At 41.2% G+C, this 27,494-nt stretch overlaps 1 protein-coding gene and 1 non-coding gene across 2 annotated transcripts in view; one reads left to right on the forward strand and one right to left on the reverse strand.

Annotated features, from left to right (window-relative positions):
* LOC148665564 (antigen WC1.1-like) overlaps nt 1-27,494 on the forward strand; it is a 589,159-nt gene that overhangs the window by 277,182 nt on the left and 284,483 nt on the right. The window lies entirely within an intron of this gene.
* On the reverse strand, nt 6,370-6,452 carry trnas-uga (transfer RNA serine (anticodon UGA)). The gene has a single exon. It is a non-coding gene; the product is annotated as a tRNA-Ser (tRNA).

Genomic DNA, 27,494 nt, shown 5'->3' on the forward strand with positions numbered 1-27,494 from the left:
TCCCAATGCACGTTCTGGGCCATGGTGCATCTTGAATAATGTTCTTATAGGCTTCAGTTTGGAAAAGTGCGCTCTTCAGAAGCTACCAAAACCGCTAATGGTTACATAACACTTAATGCAAAAGCAACGTTCAGGTTTGAAAAAAAATATTACTTGCTATGAATACAAACACTGTTACAGGAGGCGTGTTAGGGATATTTTAGCTTAGATCATCAATTCATCTTACATTTCTTCTCCATCTATATCAACAGCGTAATTGCTACTGAGTGCTAAAGGCACAGATGCAGCCATTCAAAGTAAGCGGTACAGACACGTACCGCAGGTAAGATGACACGCGATACCGCGGTGCGTGATTGGTTGACCGACAGGGGCACTCGTGGTCCGTTGGACTGTCGTAGAAAGACTTACTGTAAACGTCTTTACTGTGCCCGTTGTAGATATTGAATTTTACCACTGAAGGGAAATCTTAGTAGCTGAGCATAAAAAGAATAGGAGCATACTGTAACGCGTGTGAAGGCCATAAACGATATTAATTTTGGAACGTAAACATACAGTATATAGCTGGTCTTGGTACTTTAAAGAAAAAAATACACACCAGTATTCCATTTCTCCCTAAACATTGTAAGCTTCGAAGTCTTTAACTAACGTGATACCGGAGTCAACAAGCATACTTTTAGAATTTGATTAAAAGGGAATATAATATGGAATCGCGTATCTAAAGAAATTAATAACAGTATGATTATATCCGTGTACTGCGGCAGAGCTATGTAGGGCTGTTTCGCCTGCCTAATTATGTGAGCTATCTTGTAGCCTACTGGTCTAGGTGCGTGACTACCAGCTGGCAGGTTGTGTGTTCGAATCCAGCTGGTGCTGTACTTTTCATTTTTATTTATTTATTTTTTAATCGCGTAACATAAACATATTACCGTATGCAAACTGTACTGTATACAGTATGTATATGTATATTTAATGTCTTAACTGTGCCCGTTTAATTGAATTTAAAAAAAATATTTAACACGAACATTAAGCTGCTTACATCTTCCGCCTGAGAACAGTCACCCGTTGCTACCCAACGCAGAATGGTGATTGCCTGACACCATCTGACACCCCTCTGATTGGAGAAAAAAGACGTGCTGGTGTGCTATACCAGGAAGAGGATTATATAGCTTTTTAAACGAATAAGTAATTAGATTGCTCATAAACCTAATCACTTGCTTTTTCTTTTTATTTAGGCTCAGATTTCAACTATAGATCGTATTATTAATAACCATAATAACAACCAACCAACAAAAACAACCATATAAACATAATACCAACCAAAAACATAGATAACAACCACAATACAAAATCAAATAATCAAACCATTTTACACTCGCAATGTCCTCCAATTATCATAATCCCGCCCCTTATGCAAAACCAAACCTTCCTCCCATCCCAGTTTATCCTGTTTATCATAAACAAAATCCACCTCAATTTTCAACATAAAGCATTACACAAAATCAATACCTCAACACTCCATACTCAACAACGATAATTCACAAACAGCCAGAACATGTAACTACACATTCCCAAACATACCTACTTTCCATAGCCCCGCCCCTTATGCAAAACCAACATCCCTCCCCTGTTCTCTCTCTCCCCTGGCGGTTGTAATTGTTTTTATTTTCAAATAAATTTTAGCAAAGTCATGTATTTTAAAAATCTTAAGATTTTTATATTTATGTCTTTATTTAGTGGTTTCATTAGTGACAAAGGCTAAACTTTCTTGGAAAAATGTCTTTTATGTAAACCATGTTTGCTATTAATTCATTCAGGGCTAAAATATGTTCATTGTCTTCTAATGAAAGAAGTATTCCTTTCGCCGTAGTCGGGAGCCTAGCCTTTAACTAGTAAGTACTGTATTTACTGGGTTTTTGAGGGGGGGGGTGTCTTTCGCTGGAAATCTCGCCTCCTACTTTGAAAATACCCGTGAAACCGGTTCAATTCGTCACAGCCAGCACTCCTGCAGAGAGTTGGGTTGTACTTGCAGTGTATACAGTACACGCGTTATGCTCTTCGTTAATGTCTGTGAAGTTTTATTTAATCTCTGAGCCATACTGATTCTTCTGGAAGCACACCAGTATTCCACTTTCTCCCTAAACATTTTTAGGATCAGAGTCTTACATGTGGTTATTTCGAAAACGTTTGTACGTGCTCCTTCTTACCATGTTACTGTTTACCGTTACTGACCATATTAAGTTTAAGTGCCTGTGGGCACTTTTCCTGTCCGTGGGGGGTGGACCGTCTTTCATTAGAAGGTTAGTCTGTTCTACTCTGAGAATGTAGGGGGGGTGGGAAGTGCCCGCGGTCATTTAATTAGTATTAAAATCTTAGTTATCTTTCTAGTTCACAGGTTTGCATGCATAATTTAATTTTGAAAGCCACTGAGACATCAGGTACTACTGTTGTATTTATGAAAAAGAAACAAAACAAAAAACATACTAACAACTGTGCCATCATACTCCTTAGTTAATACATTTTATTATTCATAAACAGTTAACATTGTTAGCAAAATATTTTGAATAATATTTAACCCTATATTTTCTTTAGTTTTGTATTTAACTTATTATATGATAGTCAGACTTAATGTATATTAATGTATATTTGAACAATGAAAATATATTTTTACAAGATTTTACATTAAGCACTTAAAATTAATATGGTTAATAATAGTAAACTGTAACATGCTGTAACAAGAAAATCCTTTCAGAAGAAAATCCTTTCAGAGAAAATGTTTCAGATGTGAAGAACAAACCTGCCCCCACTACCATTAGAATATACACAAACATTTTAGCGTTTCATTCTGAGCAGAAGACCCTCACACCTGAAGAGTGCTGGCTGTGACAAATTAAACCGGTTTTACAGGTTTCAATCACAGATTGGGACTCAGTAAAGTAACACACAGCGCCACTGGATTTGATAATACTGTACCTAACCAAAATCCGCAATATGGAAACAGAACCTGTGTAATTGTTGATAGATGATGTACTCGTAACATTTTTTCAAGACGAACTACAACATTTAAAAAATGACTTGTATGTACTTGATATCTCTAAACAATCAACGGGTTCCAGCACAAAACGAAACTAGAACGCATACCGTTTAGCGCTTCTTATTAGTTGCTCAAAAGTAATTTGACCGTATGAAATGCATAATATAAACCTAGAAACATATACGTGAGCATTACTTAAGCACTGTAGTATCGGTGTTAAGACATACCTCTCAAATACTGTAAATCAAGTTAAAAATATCTCAAGACCGATTCTGGTCGTAATGAAACCATGTTTCGTGTATGTTTTCTTTTTCATCTTGAAATAACTCATTTCTAAATACCTTTTTCACTGTTAACATCTTGTAGCAACTTTGCGACAAAATATACACTCTGACAGTTCATCCTGCTACCAACATTAAATAAAACAAATCTTAAGATTTCTATATTTATGTCTTTATTTAGTGGTTTCATTCGAAGCTTACAATGTTTAGGGAGAAATGGAATACTGGTACGTATTTTTTTGTTTAAAGTACCGAGACCAGCCATATCCTGTATGTTTATGTTAAGATTTCCCTTCAGTGGTAAAATTAGATATGAATATTCAATACTTAAACGGGCACAGTTAAGACATTAAATATACATATACATATTGTATACAGTACAGTTTGCATACGGTAATATGTTTATGTTACGCGATTAAAAAATAAATAAAACTGGAAGGTCCAGCGCCACCATTATGTTTATAAGGTTGTTTTTGTTGGTTGGTTGTTATTATGGTTATTAATAATACGATCTATAGTTGAAATCTGAGCCTAAATAAAAAGAAAAAGCAAGTGATTAGGTTTATGAGCAATCTAATTACTTATTCGTTTAAAAAGCTATATAATCCTCTTCCTGGTATAGCACACCAGCACGTCTTTTTTCTCCAATCAGAGGGGTGTCAGATGGTGTCAGCCAATCACCATTCTGCGTTGGGTAGCAACGGGTGACTGTTCTCAGGCGGAAGATGTAAGCAGCTTAATGTTCGTGTTAAATATTTTTTTTAAATTCAATTAAACGGGCACAGTTAAGACATTAAATATACATATACATACTGTATACAGTACAGTTTGCATACGGTAATATGTTTATGTTACGCGATTAAAAAATAAATAAATAAAAATGAAAAGTACAGCACCAGCTGGATTCAAACACACAACCTGCCAGCTGGTAGTCACGCATCTAGACCAGTAGGCTACAAGACAGCTCGCAGGATGAGGCAGGCAAAACAGCCCTACACAGCCCTGCCGCAGTACACGGATATAATCATACCGTTATTAAATTCTTTACATACGCGATTCTATATTATATTCCCTTTTAATCAAATTCTAAAAGTATGCTTGTTGACGTATCCGGTATCACGTTAGTTAAAGACTTTGAAGCTTACAATGTTTAGGGAGAAATGGAATACCGGTGTGTATTTTTCCTTGTGATATTTTAAGCTCTAGTTGAATGATAGGTGTCGCATTTTAAATCATTCTCGTAGCTAGAAATTATGAAACGCCCTGTTAAAAGCAAGGAAGTTTTTATGCCCAGTTGAAGTAAAACAAAATGCCTGACAAAGTATGGCTTGGACAGATTCCAAGTGCTTGTACAAATGTGCTAAAGAAATTATACTTTGAGTATACAGCTTGTCCAAAGTCATCCATTATTAATACTATTAGTAATATCTTCAGTAAAGGCTTTGATGCATATATATTTCTGATAAAGGTAGGTTGTGTACTTTTGTCCAACTGAGCAATCTTGCTTTCATAAAATATACCAACATTTGAATGACTGATGATTAACATGCTGTAATACACAGTTCAAAATTAAAGGCTCGAATGCTGTACATGAGAGGTTAAGCTCCCCCTGGCGGTTTTACAAGGCGACGCCGGATAGCTAGTCACGTGACACGTGATACCGCGTGATACCCCGGTGGGCGTGTCGCGGTATGGCGTGAAATACCTCACCCATTTTGAATGGCTGCATCTGCAGGTCCTGGCAATACAATCTTCTTTAGAAAACATTTTTTAAACTATTTCCACTACCATACGTAAAGTAAAAGATAGCGATTGCACGCAACAAATAAAATCTCTTTTCCAGGGACGTTGTAGTTAGATGCAAATTACAATCGAAAATGTATCAGCTTTAACATTTTCTTTTGGATTCACAGGACAGTCAGCATGAGTCATCAAAGAGCCTGTAGTGGCAAGAAGTTTAAAAGCGCACAAGTGATCTGTCTTTGGTCAAAGGAATTGCTGGAGCAGTAGGACGCAGAGCAATATCTAGCAGCTGTAGACGATGTTTGGGGAAGAGATAATTCTGTTTTCAGCACAGGGAGTGAGAATGAGCTCAGTCCGGCTCCCAGCAGAATCCATTCTGGTTTGGTTACTGTTAGACTGTGCGTCTGAGGCTCTTTGGATCGCAAAAAATAAGTTCACAATATGATAAAAAACACAGAAAGCACAAACGTAATAATATAATGATACAAAATCAATACCAAATCATAAAGCCAATTAAGTACCTATCCTTTGATAACAGTGACATTTGTATCTACTTTTGAATTACAAATTAGACAGCGTAGTCCCTTAATTCAAAGATCAGATCTTGGCCAAAACAAGACAACCAGATGTTAGCTGAATTCGGAACAAGAGCCTCTGCTTCATCGTTTATTGAGCTTTTGATCAACGTCTGAGTGAAAAAGATTCGCTATTTTAACTATTTGATTAAAGTTCACAAAAGCACCTTCCTTCGAGCTGGAGTCGAAACAGCGACTTAAGGATTCCTAACTGTTTCTAATACAGTCAGCTGCGCTACCAACTGAGCTATCAAAGGGATTTAAAGTGCTCCTCTCTGGCACATATTGCCCAATGTAGTGAAACATTCCGGGTACTTAAATTCCAGTTCGACATCAAGTTTCCAACTCGTTTCCTTAGTCTTGTTTACCTTGAATTTAAGCCACAAACCAGGATTCTACTGTATAACCTTCCAGGGATGTTACAAAATGTTTGATGGGGCATCATTCATTACAGGCGGAAATTCACTCATTTTTTTTTCTCGAGGCATCATATTAAATGATCCATTTCATTTGGACCAAGAAGAGGATCACCATGAGAAATAGAACAAACTGTTTGATTCTTTCTTTATTGGGAGCTGTATCACAGCTAATGCATGTAAAGCCTTCAGTATGCGATAGTGAGAGCTCAGTTATGCCAGGGAGTGGGAGTGAAGAAAACTGAACTGAAATTTAGCAAATTCATATTTAAATAGAGTGTAAATCATCAAAGTGTTCTGTCACTTAAAACTTATTACAACACTACCAGGAGTGGGGATTGAACCCATGTGGACATTTGTCCATTGGATCTCAAGTCCAACACCTTAACCACTCGGCCATCCTGGTCTACAACGATATGCTTTTCAGTTGTTTAACATTTAAATATGATTCAACAATTAAAAAAAAAGAAACCACGAAACCTCTTAGAGTTGCGAGAATACTTCCTTTGTGTATAAAATACATTGTGAATGCTTTCTCAGCCTTTACTTTTTCGTTTTTTATGACATTTTTTTGACCGAGCACGAATATTCTTTTGTCCATATCTTCCCAATGGAAGCACAGAACGCCGTCAAACCAAATGCATTTTAAAGACCAAGACTTGTGGATATTTCCACAGCCTCTACATCAAACTATCAGTGGGCTAATTATCTTTTTTTAAACCTCCGGTTTTTCATCGATGCATAATTACGCACTTACTGGAACCCGGAGGACCGCTGTGTACAGACGTTCACAACGCGAGAAATACTGTTCAATACGGCTTTGTGCGAATAACCTGTATATGACCATAGGAAGCAGAACAGTGCAGTCTCCAATTACCCAGACTGTAAGCACAGAAATAAAGCTTTGTTTGATTTCTGAAACCCTTCCTTTACGCCCTGTTTTCATTCAGGTAAGGGTCAACTATATTGACAATACTACTGACAGCAGGAAGATTAAAATATTCTTTACTCAGCAGCTTATTAAAAACAGCTCCCATGATGTTCAAACCGATTTTTTACACAGAACACTGACACAGCTTTGTGTTCTGAATCTCTTTTTCTTGTGCTTTTATTTAATATGGCACAATGCACTGGGATAGGGGTATTCTGTTCACAAACCAATAGCATTTAAATCACAGCACCCACAATGCTGCAAGTAAGTGTTTTGCACACTAAGCAGGTCTTCTGACTTCCCAGCTTTGTTTTGGGTTGTGGAACCTTTATTTTTTATGATTTTCTGTAGATAACACTACAGGTATACACTGGGATAGGTGGGTCTTTTTCATGGCTCAATAGTAATTCAAATACAACAGCCACACTGCTGAAACCATATGTTTTACACACCAGACAGGGCCCCTAACTCATACAACCTTGCTGTGGCTGTGGCCTCTTTCTTTATTTTTTTATGATTTTCTGAAAGTAACACTACAAGTAATACACTGGGACAGGTGGGTCTTCTTCATGGCTCAATAGTGTAGTGGTTTGATGGGTTTACAATTATTAATTGTAACAGTAATCACGAGGTTGTTCGTTGTAGCTTTTAGAAAATCAATCATCAGAACAACTAACAACGCACACACACGGGTTCAATACACGAGATACATTTATTAATATAAATTGTGCACCAAAGATATACTAGTCTGCCTGGATACGAGCGGCAGACCTTACTGTGAGGGTTATCAATATACAAGGTATATAATCTCGAAGAGATGCAAACACAAAGAGATACACAACAGAGAATATATGTCAATATATATCGTTTGGTTACCAAATCGCTAACCAGTGTTATTACCCACTGTTACTCTAAACTCGGAAGTAAATACATTACTCATGAATTAAATTGATAACAACTTGTGTTAAGGTACAATTGAATTCTTGAGACACAATGTAGAACATGGGGTTTACTTATCCACTGTGTATGGATTTGGAATCTCCCGGCATGAACACCAAACCAGCTGACAGGCTCTGTTGCAGCCTCTGTTGCAGCGGTTGTCAAATGGGCGTTGTGTCGGCGTCCTCTGGCTACCGGCCAACCAGTCAAGGTGCAGCTCGGAGTAGGATGGGCGGAGGAATCTGACTGCGGCGCGCAGGGCAGTTGTTGCTCCAAGGGGGTCTACCAGGAGTCCGGCTGGCTAGTAGAAAGTCTCTATGCACAGAGTGTGACCGCGAGTCCTCACAAGTCACTCTTTTGCCCGGGAAGAAGCTGGTTCGTTCCCGGTCCAGCGCTGCTTCTGAATAAGCTATTCGGGTTGTCGACGAGGGTCCAACTGTAGGCTGCCGTTGATCAAGCGGAGCATTCACGTTGGTAGAATTCTGAGTACGTACGGGATCCTCGGCCTCGCGCTTAGAACAAAGTCCAAGTCCTTTTGCAGACAACAGCAGTTGTCACGTGATTGTCTCTGAGGATGCGCGAAAATGGCCAAGGAGAGCCCCGATCTGAGCTTGCGCTCCCTTTTTGACCAAGACCCAGATGTGTGCTGATTGGTTGAGAGTTTGGCGGGCATTGGAGACCCACATGGTATTACCACGCCCTGCCAGTCCCTGATTGGTTGGTCAAGATGAGATATAATTCACTTACTCTTGACACTTAGGAATGCAGTCCAGATGTCCATTCGGCACTCCCTAGACTGATAGGCGCCAATGGATGACCATTGATCATGATAGCCAGGCTTAGCTAAGTGCATCCCCGTCTGGGAGCTTGTTCCTTATCAAAAGAAAACATCTTAAATCAGCCTGCATGAATACTTTCTCTGTGGCTGCACCACAGAGATGGAGGGTGAGATGGGGCCTCCTTTAGGACAGCATACCAACGCTTAATTCTGTCTTATTAACAAGCATTGCCGCTACAATAGCAATTCAAATACAACAGCCACACTGCTGAAACCATATGTTTTACACACCAGACAGGCCCCCTAACCTCATACAACCTTGCTGTGGCTGCAGCCCCTTTATTTATTTTGTAATTATTTTTTCAATATGGCACCATTAGACAGCAGGTACATGGGGATAGGGGGGTGGTATTCACGAGTCAATAGCTCTTCAAGCACAACATCCACAGTGCTGCAACCAGGTGTTTTACACACCAGACAGGCCCCCTAACCTTATACAATCTTGCTGTGGCTGTGTCCCTTTTCTTTATTTTTTTAAGATGTTTTCAATATGGCACCATTAGACAGGCGGTACATGGTGATAGGAGGGTGGTATTCACGAGTCAATAGCTCTTCAAGCACAACAGCCACAGTGCTGCAACCAGGTGTTTTACACATCAGACAGCTCCCCTAACCTTATACAACCTTGCTTTGAGTTGTGGAACATTTCTTTATTTTTTAATGATTTTTTTACTGTTATCAAGTGTTGTGCTCATTAATAATAATAATAATAATTGCTTACACTTATATAGCACTTTTCTGGACACTCCACTCAAAGCGCTTTACAGGTAATGGGGACTCCCCTCTACCACCACCAATGTGCAGCATCCACCTGGATGATGCGACGGCAGCCATAGTGCACCAGAACACTCACCACTATCAGTGAGGAGGAGAGAAGAGAAATTTAGCCAATTCAAAGAGGGGGATTATTAGGAGGCCATGATTGGTAAGGGCCAATGGGGAAATTTGGCCAGGAAGCCGGGGTTACACCCCTACTCTTTTCAAGAAACGCCATGGGATTTGTAATGACCACAGAGAGTCAGGACCTCAGTTTTACATCTCATTCGAAGGAAGGCGCCTGTTTACAGTATAGTGTCCCCGTCACTATACTGGGGCATTAGGACCCACATGGACTGCAGGGTGAGCGCCCCCTGCTGGCCCCACTAGCACCTCTTCCCACAGGAACCTTAGTTTTTCCCAGGAGGTCTCCCATCCAGGTACTGACCAGGCTCATACCTGCTTAGCTTCAGTGGGTTGCCAGTTGTGAGTTGCAGGGTGATATGGCTGCTGGCCATAATCAGCAGCCTTCAGTACTGAAGCAGGTGTGAGCCTGGTCAGTACCTGGATGGGAGACCTCCTGGGAAAAACTAAGGTTGCTGCTGGAAGAGGTGCTAGTGGGGCCAGCACCACCATTAGGCAGGCCTCCTGACCTTTCACAGTCATGCTTTGTTGTGTGAAACTTTAATTATCTTTTTAGGATTTTTTGAACATGGCAACTTCCACCGAGATGGGTGGGGGGTGTCGGGGTGCTCTTCAATAGCTTTTTCATCTATACACACAAACGGATGTAACCAAGACACTCAGAACCTGTCACGTAGGGGCTGACTGCTGAGGATAGGGATCCAATGCGGTGCCCTTGGTAGGGTTGGCGCGAGACGCAGGCGTAGTCGGAGTAAACAGGCAGGGGTCCGAGTCCGGGAAGGCGTATTTAGAAGAAAACTCAGTCTTCACTCAGGTTGGGAGATTGTCAACAGAGATCTTTAATACAATCAGCTGAAGGGGAGCATATCACAGAGAAAGGGTTTCCCCTAGCACTCAAGACATGCTCACTAGACTGAAGTTATACTTTCCTTTTTTATACATTAAAAGTAGGCAATACTTTAACATATCAAACGAACATACAGGGAAAGGGGCAGTGTCAGAAGTCAAACAAACAGGACAGGGGGGTGCCATTTGGCATCCTAAAATTTGTTTCAATTTTCTCTGGTTGAATGGGTGTGAGGAATCACAGGCTTTAGTTTGCACCTAAGACAGTGGTCTTAGGTGCGAACAGAAAACCTTTCCCACGCATAGTCACTGTCCAGACCTTTTGACTCGGTCTTCCACACGTAGCACAGGCGTAGGCACAGAATCGACAGGCGAAGGCGTAGTCGAGGGACTGGCAGGGGTCGGAGTCCGGGAAGGCGTAGAAGTTGCGTCGGTGTGGATTCAGAAGGCAGAGGCGTAAACGAAGAGACAGGCTGGGGTCAGGATCCGAGAAAGCGTAAAACAGGCGAAGGTACAAAATCGAGTGGCTAAAGCGGTAGTCGGAAAAGCGGGGTCGAGGTCCAGGGGAGAAGTCGTAGTAAGGCAATGACTGATTGACACGTGCACGTTTGGTACAGGGAGAGCTCGTAGGAATGCCGGAGCGCTTGCCTGCATGAGGGAGATTCGTGACAAAACCAACAGAATCAACCTGAACTCACAGAAAAACAAGAATGCCCCCGAGACACCTGCACCCCCCCCGGACCACTCTGGTATCAACACCCCCAAACCCATCCATATCAGCTAACAAGACTCAGAATCGGTGCAACCCTCCAACCTGGACCAAGAGCAGGATGGGACAAGAACCTGCACCACACTACGCACCCCTCATCCAGACCAGCAGGACAGCCAGACCACAGACAGCACCATCATGTAACCCCCCTGTTCATTCCAACAGAAAAGCCGAACTGACCCCCACCAGCATGGCGACGCTGCAGCTCTGGTCACACCAGCAGGCCCAATGGGCTCAGAGCTGGGGGACATACAGATGCAGCCATTCAAAATGCGTGGGCGATACCGCATTATTTTCCGGTACGCTGTACGCAGTCTACCGCAAGTTACGGGTAAATACTGCGAGTTACCGGTAAATACCGCTAGTTACCGTAAATTCTCCTATAATATGACAAGCAAAATAATAGTATCCGGAATTTCGGCAAGGTGGAGCTAATAAAGCTCAACCTCTCATGTTTGAGCTGTGGCCATCAAAGTCTTTAACGAAGATATTACTAATAGTATTAATAATGAATGACCTTGGACAAGCTGTAAGTGTAAACTCAAAGTATTGCCCTGGTCAACATTCTTTTTTTCATTGACCGTTTTTCATTTGTAAAAGTAACACCACAGCATTTCGCAATCACGCATTTGTTTCCAATCATGCAAAGTACAGTAATTTTTGAGAATCGATTCACCATGCCTTTCACATGCTCATAAAAGAGATTGATTTAGGAACATAAACATATTACTGTATGAAAACTGTACTGTATACAGTATGTATATGTATATATAATGTCTTAACTGTGCCCGTTTAAGTATTGAATATTCATATTCAATGATCAAGATGATCAAGATGGCGCCATGTTAGTGGCAGCCTGCTACAGCAGCTCTGTGTCTTTTTGTTGTCTTTTTGTTTCTTTCAGTTAGTTAATGCTAGTGTGTTAGTGTTTTTTCTTCATACCTTTGCCGGCAACTAGATTGGCGATCACAACATGATGGATACTAGGAAGCTGAGAAACTTTTTCTTGTTTTTTCTGATACTCGGACCTCTGTGGCTATCGAGTTGCAATGCCGATAGCCACAGAGGCATTGTCTACACGCGGGACCAGCTGATCGCGCTAGCGCGTCCGGCTCTACTCACTGGAGAGAAGCCATCGGTGCCGGAGGAGCTGAGGAGGAGAAGCCGAGGCTGTAGGGCTGGTGCGACGCGAAAGGCGAAGAGAAGGAGATTTAAACCCTACCTTCCTTCGATCATCATGGGAAATGTGCGGTCCTTAGTGAACAAGATGGACGAACTGGGAGCATTGGTGATTGCCAGAGGGAGTATCGTGAATGCAGTATCATGTGTTTCACCGAGACGTGGCTGGAGGAACTTATTCCGGACTCGAACGTTACCATCGGCGGCTTTCAGACGGTGCGGGCGGACAGAAACACCGAGAGCGGTAAGAGGAAAGGAGGGGGGCTCGCGGTGCTTGTAAACAACAGATGGTGTAGTCCTGGACCTATTCATGTTAAGGAGTGTGTCTGTAACCCGGACATCGAACTGGTAGCCGTAGGACTGCGTCCGTACTATCTGCCGCGGGAGTTTACATGCGCCATCTTTGTTGTTGTTTACATTCCACCTACGGCAAATGCAGAGGTAGCGTGTGACGTCATAAACACAGTCACAGCCAGGCTACAAACAAAGCACCCAAGCGCTTTTATAGCTATTTCAGGGGACTTTAACCACGTATCTATTTCCACCACTCTGCCTACTCTTCACCAGTTTGTTAAGTGCCCGACCAGGGAAAACAAAACACTGGACTTATTATATGCCAATGCTAAGGATGCATATAGTTCCACAGCCCTTCCCCCCCTTGGCAGATCAGATCACAACCTTGTCTTGCTTACACCACTATACAAGCCTATTGTCAAGCGCCAACCTGTGACCATGAGGACTGTGAGGAGATGGTCTCAGGAGGCTATGGAGGATCTACGTGGTGCTTTGGAGGCCACCAACTGGGATGTGCTGTGCGAACCACATGGGGACGACATAGACAGCATGGTGGACTGTGTCACTGACTATATTAACTTCTGTGTAGACAACACCATCCCCACCAAAGACGTACACTGCTTTTCAAATAACAAACCCTGGATCACCAGCAACCTGAAGGCTCTTCTGAATGACAAGAAGAGAGCCTTTAGGAGGGGAGATAAGGAAGAGGTCAAGCGTGTACAGAGGGAGCTAAAGCAGAAGTTAAGAGAGAGCAAGGACGCCTACAGGAGGAAGGTAGAGGACAAGCTGCAAAGGAATAGGGTGAGAGATGTATGGAGCAGCATGAAAGAGATCACTGGCTTCAAACAGGCTGGGGTTGCAACAGAAGGGAACCTGGAGATGGCCAACAAGTTGAACCAGTTCTTTAACAGGTTTGATTCTGGGTCCTCTGTGGTGCAACACCCATCCCCCCACAGCCACACGCTCCCTAACCCTTCACAGCTGCAACTGCCCAACACCTCCTCCATCCCCCCACAAACATGGCCGCCTACAGCTACAACCCCCGACGGCTGCTCACCCACCCATCCCCCGCAGCTGCCACTCTCCAACACCTCCGCCATTAACACCTCCAGCACTGAAAGCACTATGAGCATCATCCCCCGGGCCAGGCTGACCATCACAGCTGACCAGGTGAAGAAGGAGCTGAAGAGGCTGCACGAGGGTAAGGCCACAGGACCAGATAACATCTGTCCCAGAGTTCTGAGGGCCTGTGCTGATCAGCTGAGCGGAGTGCTCCAGCGACTGTTCAACCTGAGCCTGCGCTTGGAGAGAGTCCCGGTGCTCTGGAAGACATCATGCCTGGTCCCGGTACCAAAGAAAGGGCGCCCCTCTGTCCTCAACGACTACAGACCAGTTGCACTGACTTCTCACATCATGAAGACACTGGAGAGGCTGGTCTTATCCCACCTGAGACCCCTGGTCAGCTCATCACTGGACACCCTACAGTTTGCCTACCAGCCCAGTGTTGGTGTGGAGGATGCGATCATCTACATGCTGCAAAGGGCCTACTCACACCTGGACAGGGCTGGCAACACTGTAAGGATCATGTTTTTCGACTTCTCCAGTGCCTTCAATACCATCCAGCCCTTACTTCTAAGGAGGAAGCTGGAGGAGATGCAAGTCGATGCCTCCATGACCTCGTGGATCACTGACTCCCTGACGGGCAGACCACAGTCTGTGAGACTTCAGAACTGTGTGTGTCTGAACTGGTAGTGAGTAACACAGGGGCACCTCAAGGGACAGTTCTTTCTCGATTCCTCTTCACCTTCTATACTTCGGACTTTAAGTACAACTCAAAGTCATGCCACCTGCAAAAGTTCTCAGATGACTCTGCAATTGTGGGATGTATCAAGGGTGAGCAGGAGGAGGAGTACAGAGGACTGGTCAGCAGCTTTGTGGAGTGGTGTGGGGTGAACCACTTGGAACTGAATGTTACAAAGACAAAGGAACTGGTGGTAGATTTCAGGAGGAAAAAGGTCAAACCTACTCCTGTCTACATCCATGGGAGTGGCGTGGAGATGGTGGACTCGTACAAGTACCTGGGAGTGCACATCGACGATAGACTGGAATGGTCTAAGAACATCGAGGCCATCTATAAGAACGGACAGAGCCGACTTTACTTCTTGAGGAGGCTCAGGTCCTTCAATGTGTGTAGTAAGATGCTACACATATTTTATCAGTCGGTGGTAGCGAGTGCCATTTTCTACGCAGTGGTGTGCTGGGGCTCTGGGATTAGAGCAGTAGATTCCAAAAGGCTGAACAAGCTCATCAGGAGAGCAAGCTCTGTCATTGGGTCTGACCTGGACCCCTTGGAGGTAGTGGCTGAGAGGAGAATGATGTCCAAACTAGAGGCCATCATGGACAACTTCTCCCATCCCCTCTATGACAGGCTTACAGGAATGAAGAGCACGTTCAGCAATAGACTGATTCATCCACGGTGCGACAGGGAGTGCTACAGGAGGTCATTCTTGCCGTCTGCCATAAGACTGTACAACGCATCCACCTTGCGTCTTGGCAGAGGCAACAGCGACAGTGACCTGTTTCTGGACTAAACGCATATACACATCTACTGCTACATCTGTTCTCTTTCTTTTTCTTTTTCTTTTTCCCGTTTACAACCACTTTTGTGCAATATATGCCAGGGACCTGTGCAATACATTTATATTTATATTTATATCTATGGTTACATCTATATTTATATTCATACGTGTGATACGATTTTCTGTGTACTGTCCTGTTGTAGTTTCCTCCTGTGTGTCCGGACTGTGAGTAACTCTTGTATTGTATTGTATGTATTGTACTATTATTATATAATTCGTTACACTGTGGCTGTGTTGTGTGTGTTAAGCTGCTGTTGCACTGCAATTTCCCTCACGGGATCAATAAAGTATCTATCTATCTATATCTAATTTTACCACTGAAGGGAAATCTTAATAGCTGAGCATAAAAAGAATAGGAGCATACTGCAACGCGTGTGAAGGCCATAAACGATATTAATTTTGGAACATAAACATACAGTATATGGCTGGTCTCGGTACTTTAAAGAAAACATACACGAAACATGGTTTCATTATGACCAGAATCGGTCTTGAGATATTTTTAACTTGATTTACAGTATTTGAGAGGTATGTCTTAACACCGATACTACAGTACGTAAATACTGCTCACGTATATGTTTTTTAGGTTTATATTATGCATTTCATATGGTCAAATTACTTTTGAGCAACTAATAAGAAGCGCGAAACGGTATGTCCAGGGTGTTTTAGTTTCGTTTTACTGGGACTCTGCTTTAACAATGTCGCCGTGGATTGATTAGAGATATCAAGTACATACAAGTCATTTTTTAAATATTGTAGTTCGTCTTGTAAAAATGTTACGAGTACATCATTTATCAACAATTACACAGGTTCTGTTTCCATATTGCGGATTTTGGTTACGTAATATTATTTTCTAGATTTCACATTGTGAATATATGATTTGGGCAAACAGAGCCGCAAAGAAGTACATTATGGGTTGTTGTTTTGTTTTTGCAGTTTTATCTAGAACAAGCGATGCTTAAACCTTTGTCTGATTCTTGTAAAACTATCCACACGACAGTTACAGTACCTAGGAGTTGACTTCAGTGATGTCACTGATGGGATGTTTCTAAAAATCCATCCTCTGTAAAACGTCTTCTCTAGTTGTCCTGCATATGTATTCGCTAATGAAGCTGTGTGTTCTGAGCCTGGATCTCTACATTTCTGTATGAACCAGCTAAGAGGGCTTAAGACAGCTTGTGTTTATATTGAGTGTAAGGCAATTTATGCTTCTAAAGTCATGGTCAGCATTTATTATTTTACTGTGCTGTAAACTTGTTCTGTGCCTAGTCACATTATTTTATAGCGTTTTTATAGTGTTATCAAATCCGGTGGCACTGTGTGTTAGTTTCCTGACTCACATGTCACATGGTCTGTGATTGAATCCCATGGAACTATGACTTTATTTTTTAACAAACATTTCTTTGAAAAAATGAAACGTTTCCCTTGGTCAGAGATTAAATAAAACCTCACTCGCACCAAACAAATGTATATTTCTAAATATCACAACATGATCGAATTTAAGTATTTTTAATAACAATGAATAGTGACCTATGCGTTACAAAATAAACATTTATATTGATTTGAATCGCGTTTTGAACCAGCTACCAGTTAACACTGTACTTCCTACTTTGAAAATACCTGTGAAACCGGTTTAATTCGTCACAGCCAGCACTCCGGCAGAGAGGGGGTTGTACTCGTAAAGTAGAAGCAGGTGAGATTTCCAGCGAAAGACACCTCCCCCCCCATACTATTCAAATTGTATTACAGCATTGTAATTACACATTGTAATTGTATTACACATTGTACACATGCTTAAAAGAGAAGAGAGAACACGCAAGTTCTAAATAAAGAGGTATCCAGGTAACAGTGAAACGGGCGGACAGTCTGGGGAGATCGCCCGTTTTCCATGTAAATAGTTCCCTGGTTCTACACCCCTTGGTGTTTCTCTCGCTCTCTCTTGGGTCACCTGATCATTAGCTCGAAAGATTTCAGTGCTTTGTGTATATTCCAATGGTAGTGGGGGCAGGGTGTGTGGGAACAGGTTTGGTTGAAATTGCATTGGAGATCTATGTTCTTCACACCTGAAACATTTTCTCTGAAAGCATTTTCTTCGCAGTTTAGCCGATCTTGTTACAGCATGTTACAGTTTACTATTATTAACCATATTATTTTAAGTGCTTAATGCCATTTTTTGACCAGGCACGAATATTCTTAAGTCCCTTGCGAAGATATGGAATCAGTGCGAATTGCAATACTAATTAAATGACCGCAGGCACTTTCCACCCCCTCTGCCAGCAGGAACATTCCTATTCTTAGCTCAGCAGCTCATTACAAACCGGGTTTTTTACAAAGCGATACAGCTTTGCGTTGTGAATCTGTTTTTCTGTGTTTACAAAGAAAGTGGAATACAGTGATACTACCTGCTATACAGATACATATGTTTAGATATTTAGACCCTTAAATTAATATCATTATTAATAATAATGATTATAATGATAATAATGATAATTGGCCAGTGAAAGCTCTGTTGTCCTTCACATCAATGCCTGAAACATTTTACCGAACCCAGGATTTTACAGAGAGGGAGGAGGCACGGAGCTCAGCAGTACAGAATGAACATTCTGCTGCCTGGAGCGCTTATGGCAGCAATTGCGTCTGCATTTATAACTTAGTTTTTAAAATTAATTAAGCAATATGAAGCATCTCTTTTTACTTTTAAGTCCCTTAATTATCATTAAGCACAGCTTTCTCACCACTTAGACTACTTTTTGATACCATCCTTAGTCAAACCAGAAACGTGTTGTTCTGTCTAATGACATTACAACTGGAAAGATTACAGATTTTAATCGTCTTTAATTTTGTTACGTTATACATTTTAGAAACGTTTCATCCATACAAACACCACAAAACTATTTTCGATTGTATTTCTGAATAGTATGTTACATTTAGTTCACTGTTTTAAATACATCTAATTAAGAAAGTTAGGTGTTAGCATAAACTATTAGCAATCAATAATATTAAATTTAGCACTGTAATAAGCTGTTGCACTTTCCCCTGCATCTTGTAAAAATATATTTTCATTGTTCAAATATACATTAAGTCTGACTATCATATAATAAGTTAAATACAAAACTAAAGAAAAAATAGGGTTAAATATAATTAAAAATATTTTGCTAACAATGTTAACTGTTAATGAATAATAAAATGTATTCCTGTGTGTGTGGGGTTTACATGTTCTCTCTGGGTTACATGGTTTTTCTCCATATGTGTGATATGACTCCCTCTCGCACTCCAAAACATACTGGTAAGTTAATTGGTTTATGGGAAAACTGGCCCTGGTGTGTGTGTGTTTGTGTCTGTCTGTCCTGTGATGGACTGGCGCTTTGTCCAGGGTGTATTCTGCCTTGTGTCCGTTGCTTACTGGGATAGGCTCCAAATCCTCTGTACTGGATAAAGAGATTAGAAATGGATGGAAGTAAAGGCACTGTGTGGATGGAACTATACACAGTGTTAGAAACCCACTATGAAATGGCAGCATCTCACTGAGAATAAAATATCTTATAGTGCTGGCTTAAGGAAACAGCCTTTCCACCTCTCTTGCACATCAGTATCCATACCTAGTTATTTAAACAAATTGCCTCAAATTATAAACATCTTAATATGCTGGCTCTGTGGATCCGCATCAGGTATGTTTGCCCATTCCTTCAATTCATGTGCATCCAACACACAGTTCAATGCCAGCAACTACACATAATCTAAAATACAATCCTTATTTCAGTATCTATGTAAACATATAGTCTGTTAACTTCATCATCTTCATCAAAAGTATGCCTAACCCCATTAGGAAGTGTTCTTGTTATAAGTGTATTCCTCAGCTTTCCCCAAATTATCTTCTTCTTGCCAACATATCTAGTCTTTTATCCTGCAATAACTCAGCCAACACTTAAATCTCCAAAAGCTGCTTGTGTTAATTTCTTTAAATCACAAATATCATGTGTAAATACTGGCCATGTAATACTCTGCATTGTGGAATAATAGTTTATTTTAAAGGAAACTAGAGAAACTAAGAACTAGAGAAATCAAGAAGGCTTTTTTTCTAGAATTAATAAATGCACATCCTGTTCACTGGGGAAATTAAATCCACACCGAGCAATCTTCAATATGTTCAGAATATGACAGCAAGAATCCTATCAGGGATGCATTATACCTGTTTTCAAGTCCTTGCACTGGTTACCTTTCAGATTTCGAGTCAACTTCAAAATCCTTATCCTCCTTATATACTGTCCTACAACTGTTATTATTGATCACCGAATTATTGTACTTGACATGACTTCATTCAGCCTTTCCTGAACGTCTATGACAGGCAGAGAGAGTGCTGTTTCTGGTGCGATCTTTTGCAGCTGACATTTCACTGTTTTAAACGAACAAGAAATTAGATTATATAGAAATCAGTTATTCTATATAAACACAGCGTAATTGCCCTCCGAAATACCTCTTTTTCTTGTTCGTTTTAGAGACCTTGATCGAAACTGATTTTAGATGTCAGAAAGGATTTATTTTCTCTGTATTTCCTACATTGCTTTGTCGAGATTTTAACTTTATATCTAACTTTATATCTAGGCTCAGATTTCAACTATAAATCGTACAGTAATTAATAGCAGTAAATACTGATGTTTTGCGCCCTCTTACCACAAAAATATATGTTTTGTAGTTGGGATTAACTTTATTTCGTACGCGTAGCTACTCCGATTCGGACACCGAACAGTTAAAGATGGCGGCAAATCAGACACCCAGAGAGAGGGGGGGGGGGGGCGTCTTCTCGCCTCCATAACTAAAATGCCAAATAGGAGTGGCTTAAGCGACATACACAGTCGTGTAACTGACAGTTTGAGGTAGCCTATCGTGTAAATTTCGCTTTGTTGCTGATAGGTTAAGCTTTCCAAACTCTGCCCCAAAGTCATGTGACTGATTTTTCGCCCTGTTTTGTTGGTTTAACACAATGATCACAAGCACCACCATGGTAACTGGGATGTGTAGTTTTTAATTCTGTTTGAATTATAACTGTACATACTGTCTTCATATTTGGCCAGGGCTTTAAAGAGAAGGCGCGCCAAAAAATTTCGGTGCCGTCATCTCCGCTTTAAAGGTACCCCGTGCTGGAAGAATTTGACCTTGGAACGTTTGCCCAGCGTAGTTATAGTGGACATAAAAACAAGAGTTCGCTGGCATTATATCCTAGAAGACACAGACAGGCGCCAGACTGGTAAATGCTTGATGAACTAGGGATTGGACAGTTTCCAAGAGCTTGTACAATCGATGGAAATGTTCAAATAAATGTGCAAAAGAAATAAACAAAATAATCATTTATTTCTTTATCATATTGGCTAGCTAATGTCCTCTCTTTGCTAGTTAGTGGCTGTGTTTCTGCGTTGGGTAGTTTCTGAGACTGTTCTCAGGCGGAAGATGTAAACAGCTTAATTTTCGTGTTAAATAATTTTTAAAAATTAAAATTCATTCTATACAGCAATCACATATTTGGGTACCGTTTCATAAAACTTTCATGCTTAAAATGTTTAGGGAGAAATGGAAGACTGGTGTGTATTTTTTCTTTAAACTATCAAGACCAGCCATACACAGTACAGTTTATGTACATACAGTAATGTTTATGTTCCTAAATTAATATCGTTTATGACCTTCAGATGCGTTATGCTCCTCTTCTTTTTATGCTCAGCTACTAAAATTTCCCTTTAGTGGTAAAATTCCATATAAATATTCAAAACTAAGCGGATTGAAACGTGCAAAGTAAAGACATTAAATGATTAAATCTTTTCACTACCAACCAATGCACCACGAGTGCCCCTGTCGGTCATTTTGGCCAGCCAATCACTTACCGCGGTGCCCTACGGTGCCCTGCGGGTTGGTTACTTAACCGGGGGTTTTTAACGCTCATTTTGAATGGCTGCATCTGTATTTCACTTCAGCCTTTCACTCTTGCTTCCTTCCAATGAGGACGGAGCTGCGGGAGAAAGGGCGCTATAGAGGATCGCTGTGGAGAGCTGCTGCTGTGCTTTGACATCTGAGCTCTGTGGAAAACGATCTCAATACAATTCTGAAAAACGCAACTCCCAGAACGCCAGCCGAACAAGTCTTGAAGTGGAAATCTAATAAGTAAATTGATTCTTAAAATGTAGAAAGCTTTGCAAAAAATATATTGGTGCTTTTAGATAATATATTTCAAGGATGTAAATGCTGTGCTACAGTACGTGCAGAATTTTAGAAAACAGTGCATCAACAAAGTACACTGTTTAGGTTACTTTAGAAGACAATGTACCAAAACAATATATGCTGTCTGGGTCGTTAGAATTAGCTGAAAGTAACTGATTAGCTTTGAATAACAAATCTAGTGCTTCTTCTCCCGCTTTTTGATGTAATCTGTTTTCTCTTAGGGAAAGGGGAACTTTTAGAAGGGACAAAGCGCTGAGCTTTTTTACAGCGCAGCGTCTTTTAAAAACCCTGTACTGCTTGTAACAAATTGAGTCTCTGGTTGCACTTTGCGAAGTGGCAGCAGGGCTTGCAATATTGAAATAAAGACCTTACTCAGGTGAGAACTCTCTCTTGTGGCTTCCTTGATAGTTCCATGACAATTTGAGGGCTCGTCCGGGATCAGAAACCTGAATGCAAACGACTGCTGAAACTCCATCCGGACCCTGACAATTTTAGCAAAATTGGACGAACCTCGAAGGATAAATTGTTTATCCTTCCAGAGACGCGTCTGGAGAATTGGCAGCTGTCTGACGCCAGTAAGTGATCCTTAAAAATTAATAGTTTGAGAAGCGAGCCACAGGGGTGTTCTCACGCGGGTTTGATGAGTCTGAGACTCATATAAAGAACTTATCTTAACACAGACGTGTGGTTTTTGCTCTGCGGAGTAGTTGATGTGATAAGGCACCAATCGGTAAAAATGAGAAATTAAAATTCAAAGATGAAAATGGGACCGAGCAGTCCAGCAAAAGTACATGTACGACAAATTCAGAGAAACAATTATAGCCTGGGTTAGAGTAAAAAAAATGTTTTATGTTCATGAACTGTAAAGCTAGGGTAATAGGTGTAAGGGAACTTGCACATAATTTATAAATGATAATTAGGGGCCCATAACTATGAAGGATCTTTGTAAGTGAATCAGAATGGACAGAGGAAAGTTGAATTAGGAAAAAGAAGTTTCCTGAAGAAGGGGAAACTTAGAAGAGAAGGAGAAGAAAGGAAAGAAAGTGAATTGGAAAACTTATGTAATGGAAAGAGGAATCACAGAAATAATGGGAAGCTTCAAAAAAGACTAGTCTTGAAACTAAAGAACAGCAAGCTGCAGCTAAAGTCATAGCCATGCCTTCTAAAAAGAAAAAGTCTCCACCGAAACTAGAAAGCGGTCCGGAGCCAAAGCCTTTTCACTTGTTCGTGAAATGCCAATGTGCACTTTTACAGGTCCAGAAGGAACTCCAGCATATGTACATTGACATTGGTCTCCTAGTGAATTATTTGCATTAGTTAAGTCTTTTCCTAAATTGCCTGATGACCGTAAAGAATTTAGAAGAAAGGCAAGCCTTGTTCTTGATTGTCTTAAGCCTAATTACAGTGACATAACCTTGTTGCTAGATTATATTGTTCCTAAAGGTTTACAACGTCCTCTAAAAAGGAGGAGGCAGATTGGCGGATACGTGACCCAAATGATGAAGAAGTATCCATCTAAATTAAACCACACGGACATGGAGAGGAAAAGTTAGGCGGCCGCTTCTAAAAAGAGGTAAGGACTCCTCTTTTCTAAAAAGTCCCTTGTCCTCTCCATGTTGCTGTGGTGCTGAAGCAAGTACAACAGAAAAATGAGTTAATGGTGTATGTGTTTTTAGATGCCTGTTTTGTGAAGGTGGTGTAGAAAAAAAGGGATTGCTGAAGGAATAGCGTCTCGCCCTGCCCGTGCGAAACAATCCAGGTGTTGCATCCTGGTACACAACTGCAGTACGGCTGAAGGTAGTAACTAGAACTGTACTCGCAGAACAGCCGAAAATGGTAACTCGATTCAACTGTGTGTTTAAAGCCAGGATTTGGAACCTGGTCCGTGTTCCCGAATTGTGATAGTTCGTCAGTTTGTCTCGACTGGGGGGTTCCGAGGGGCGCGTGGGAGACGTGAAAATGATTTGGTGTGAAGAGAAAAAAAAGTTTGATTAATCCAAAGTGAAACTTAATAGAAATATGTCAGACGGCATTTAGGCTGAACAGGAATGTAGAAAAGTGTATGAACATTTGGATAAAAATAAACAATATTTAGAGGAATATTTGAGAATTCAACAGAATATCATAGATGAGACGCAAAAATCTCTGATGGAAAAGCTAAAAGCAATGGCTGAACGAAAACGATGTTATATATGCAGAAAAAGAAAAAGCAAAAGAAGAAATAGAACGCCTTAAGAGAGAATCTAGGAGAAGGGTGGGGAATTAGTGTGGAGATTTTTGAAAGAGCATTACCCACCGAAAACTGATTAAACAGCATGTCAGCAGAAGGAAGTGAGGATGTTTCAGATTTTACAGAAAGGTTTATAGCTTTATGGATAGTATACTCGGGGTTTGCCGATGAGAAGGAAGTGAATGAAGATACTTCCACAGTAATAAAACAAATTTACTTGAGTGGGTTAAAACCTGATGTTGCCAAGAATGTACAACTATGCTTTCCTGATATTACGGACAGCGGAGACGGATTTGATTTAATAACTCGCGAAGCATGCATGCAGAAGTGCGAGCGCTGCAAATGGGAGGTAAAAAGACTCCCAAGGAGGAGAAAAGGGAGCCGCCAGTTTGTCGAAATTATTGTGCGACTTTAATGTTATACCGAGATATAAAACCCCATAGACAAAACTACTAATAAGCTGGTGTGCAGTTACTAAAAAAAAGGTGTTTTTTGGAGAAATTGTAAGAAAGAGGTTTGATTTCACAATTAAAGAACATGTCAGAAGCTGAAACGAGAGCCGTGCGTGAACTAACAGTTTTAATCTAGTAAGCCCCTCTGTAGCTTTCCTAAATTTATCTCAGGATTGAAATTAAAGTGAAATAATCTTACAGTGTGCAGTAACTGGGGGACACAGGAGCACAGCTGTCCTGTTTTTAGACTAAAACAGCATAAAGATGTGATATAAAGTTTTCTAATGGGTAACAGGAGGCTACAGGAGAAGGGGTGCAAGGGTTGTGTTTAAAGCAAATATAAGCTGTCACAGTCTGCTTGGGAAAAGATGTACAGTTTCAACTACTGATGTGGGTGGGGGACACCCCAGACCTATTTTAGGCCCAGACTGCAGCATTTTATAAGGAATTACTGCATGAAATAGCATTTATGTAAACTAACTCAATAGAGTTATGTGATATTGTGATTGTTTTACCTAATGAGGGAATCCATAAGGCCGGGCTACTCCAAGTATTGGATCTAAAGAGGAAAAAAAGGAGTATAAAACCAACTACATGATAAAGCCAGGGTGACTGCCTTCTCAGAACGAGCTTGTCCAGTGACGTATTGGTTTAAGGGGGGTAGTGCAGTCTAAAGACAAAATTGCCTTGACCCCTGCAGCAGAAACCGTTTTTGATGTTTTGAAACAAGCTTTCTTGCAGACACTGGCCCTGGTCTGTATTCCCTCAGACTGATCATCTGTATGTAATCTGTCTGTAAGTGAAATAAATGGGTTGTGAGCCGTTGTGCTGGTGGAGGAGCATGGAGATAGGCATCGTCTGGTGGGTTATTATTATTCAGGACCCCTTGATGCGGTGGCCAAGGGGCCGTGTTTATGTGTTGTGCAGGCTACCTGCCTGGCTGTATAAACTGTGAATAATCTGGTGTAGAACTAGCAGACCGAATGAAAACATTTAATTGAAACTTGTAAATATGCTAAATGGAAAATTGTAGCAATTTCTATAGACTGTATATATACATTTGGTGTATGCCACAATTTTGGATGGCAGTGAAGGAATAGGGATTTCCCCAACATGGAAGGGACTCCAGTCAAGAATGCTGGGTTGGTCTCTGAACTGTTAGAAGCTTTGCAGCTACTGACTGAAGTAGCTGTGGTAAAGTATAAATCACATAATAAAGAAATGTTTCCAGTTACTCGAAGGAACAACTTTGCAGATGTAGCTGTCAGGTGCACAGTCCTGGTAGAACAGGAGTCTGAGACCCCTGTGAGACCTCTGTTGGTGAAAAGGGGACAGCTACAGGATATTCAGGCTGAGGCCTCTAAAGCAGAGAAAAGGACATGGTTAGAAAAGAGTGTGGTGCTGCCAGCACACTGGACGCTCTGCATGCCCTCACAGCCTAATGCCCTTTGTAGCTCGACTAATGCACTCTGTCGGACACCTGGGTGTGAGTCAAATGGTGTGCCGGTTACCCAAACCTGGGTGGGGACCGTGTTTGAAGCAATAGCCACTTATGTGGTATCTCAATGTGATGCTTATCAAAGAAACTCAACTACAGTTCAGGTGCAGGTGCTACAGCTCAAAAGGCCTGCTCCTGAGAAACCTTTCATGCAGTAGCAAATGTTTACAACCTTGGCTCTTATAATCTGTTTTCCCAGTGAGTTGCTGTCACTGCCTCTGTGTCTACCAAACACTTGATGATGGAGATAAGCCCTTGGTGGGCACTGCCCTACCGCATTTATTATGATCAAGGGACAGGCTGTGGCTGGATTATTCGGGGTGAGATGGACTGAGATCACCCTCAGTCTGCTGGGACAGTGGAATGAAGGAACAGAAAAGATTAACTAGACATCAGACTGAAGGAACACCATGGGATGCGGGCTGGATCAAACAGAACTGTGTAATAGAGCCTGTTTGATATCATCACAGGCCAATCAACGAAACTTCCTGGATGGATGAATTTGGCTAATGGATTGTTGAATTTGTTAATTCTCTATTGTAGTATTGTAGGTTGTTAATTGAAGTGGTGCACGGGGCTGGTGAACAGGTGCTGGATGCTTGGAGACCTCCAGTAGAGGGAGGACACGACCTGATACCTGACGAGTGGGTGTGGTTGAGGAAGATATACCCTGCCAGATGTTGCAACCCTGCTGGGAAGGACCCTATCAAGTGCAACTGACTACCGACTCTGCCATCTGAGTGACAGGATGAGATCGCTGGATCTACGCATTGCGCTGACACCGAACCACTGCACCAGAGACTGAGTGAACATTATTATATTGTCACTGTTTCTGTGTTTGTTGAGCTTCCTGAGGGGGGGTGACAGTGTACCTGTTAAGTGTAAGGAGTTTTACTTTTATAAATGGGGATATGGAATCAATACTTTATCAGTCAGCCACAAATAATAATCAGAGCTCCTGTTAGGATTGTATTGCTATAAAAGATGCTCATGGGAGTAATCCCCTTTGATAGAGGTGATTATTTAGGTTTATTGGCATGGGTAAATAGCCCTGCTTTTAGTCTGAGTGTAACTCAGATGTATTAGAAAGGAAATAACTGTATGCTCCTCGCTATAATCACAGTTTTAGGCCATTCTCTATTAGGGTGATAGACAGCTGTTTAGGTGAGCAAAGACTAAACAGTACTTGTATTCTAGACAATTATTAGCAAATTAATGACTTAGCAAAGCACATCTATGATGAAGAAAAATATATATCATAATTATAATCCAGATGATTGGGGCATTGGTGCATGGCTACAGTCTGTGCTAGGAACCTGGAGAGGGTCTCTGGTTCAATACATATTTGTGTGTCTGGTATTATTCGTTATAATCATACTGTTAATATCCTGCTTGAAAAACATGTGGACTAAAGCTGCTGCTTCTGTGCTAATTGTACGCCCTGAAGGGATCATGAAGGTCAAAAATAATTTCATGGGAAAGGTTCTCTTATCTAGTGGCAGAACCTGATGGGTAGAATAATATAGTTTTAAGGGGGGGTTACCCTTGGGAGTGATTCCCCTAGATGCACATTATTATTATGATTTGTTTATTCATAATAAGATGTTTTGCAGGAACGGGCCAATGAGAAATTTTACAACTTCAGCTAGAATTGTTCTGCAAAATGGCACAGCTGAGGCAGTGGAACAATGTGTAGATTTTTCTAAGAGTTATTACTCTTCTGGTG

This window comes from Lepisosteus platostomus, chromosome 5, assembly GCF_059453375.1.
Source record: "Lepisosteus platostomus isolate fLepPlt1 chromosome 5, fLepPlt1.hap1, whole genome shotgun sequence".
NCBI lineage: Eukaryota > Metazoa > Chordata > Actinopteri > Semionotiformes > Lepisosteidae > Lepisosteus > Lepisosteus platostomus.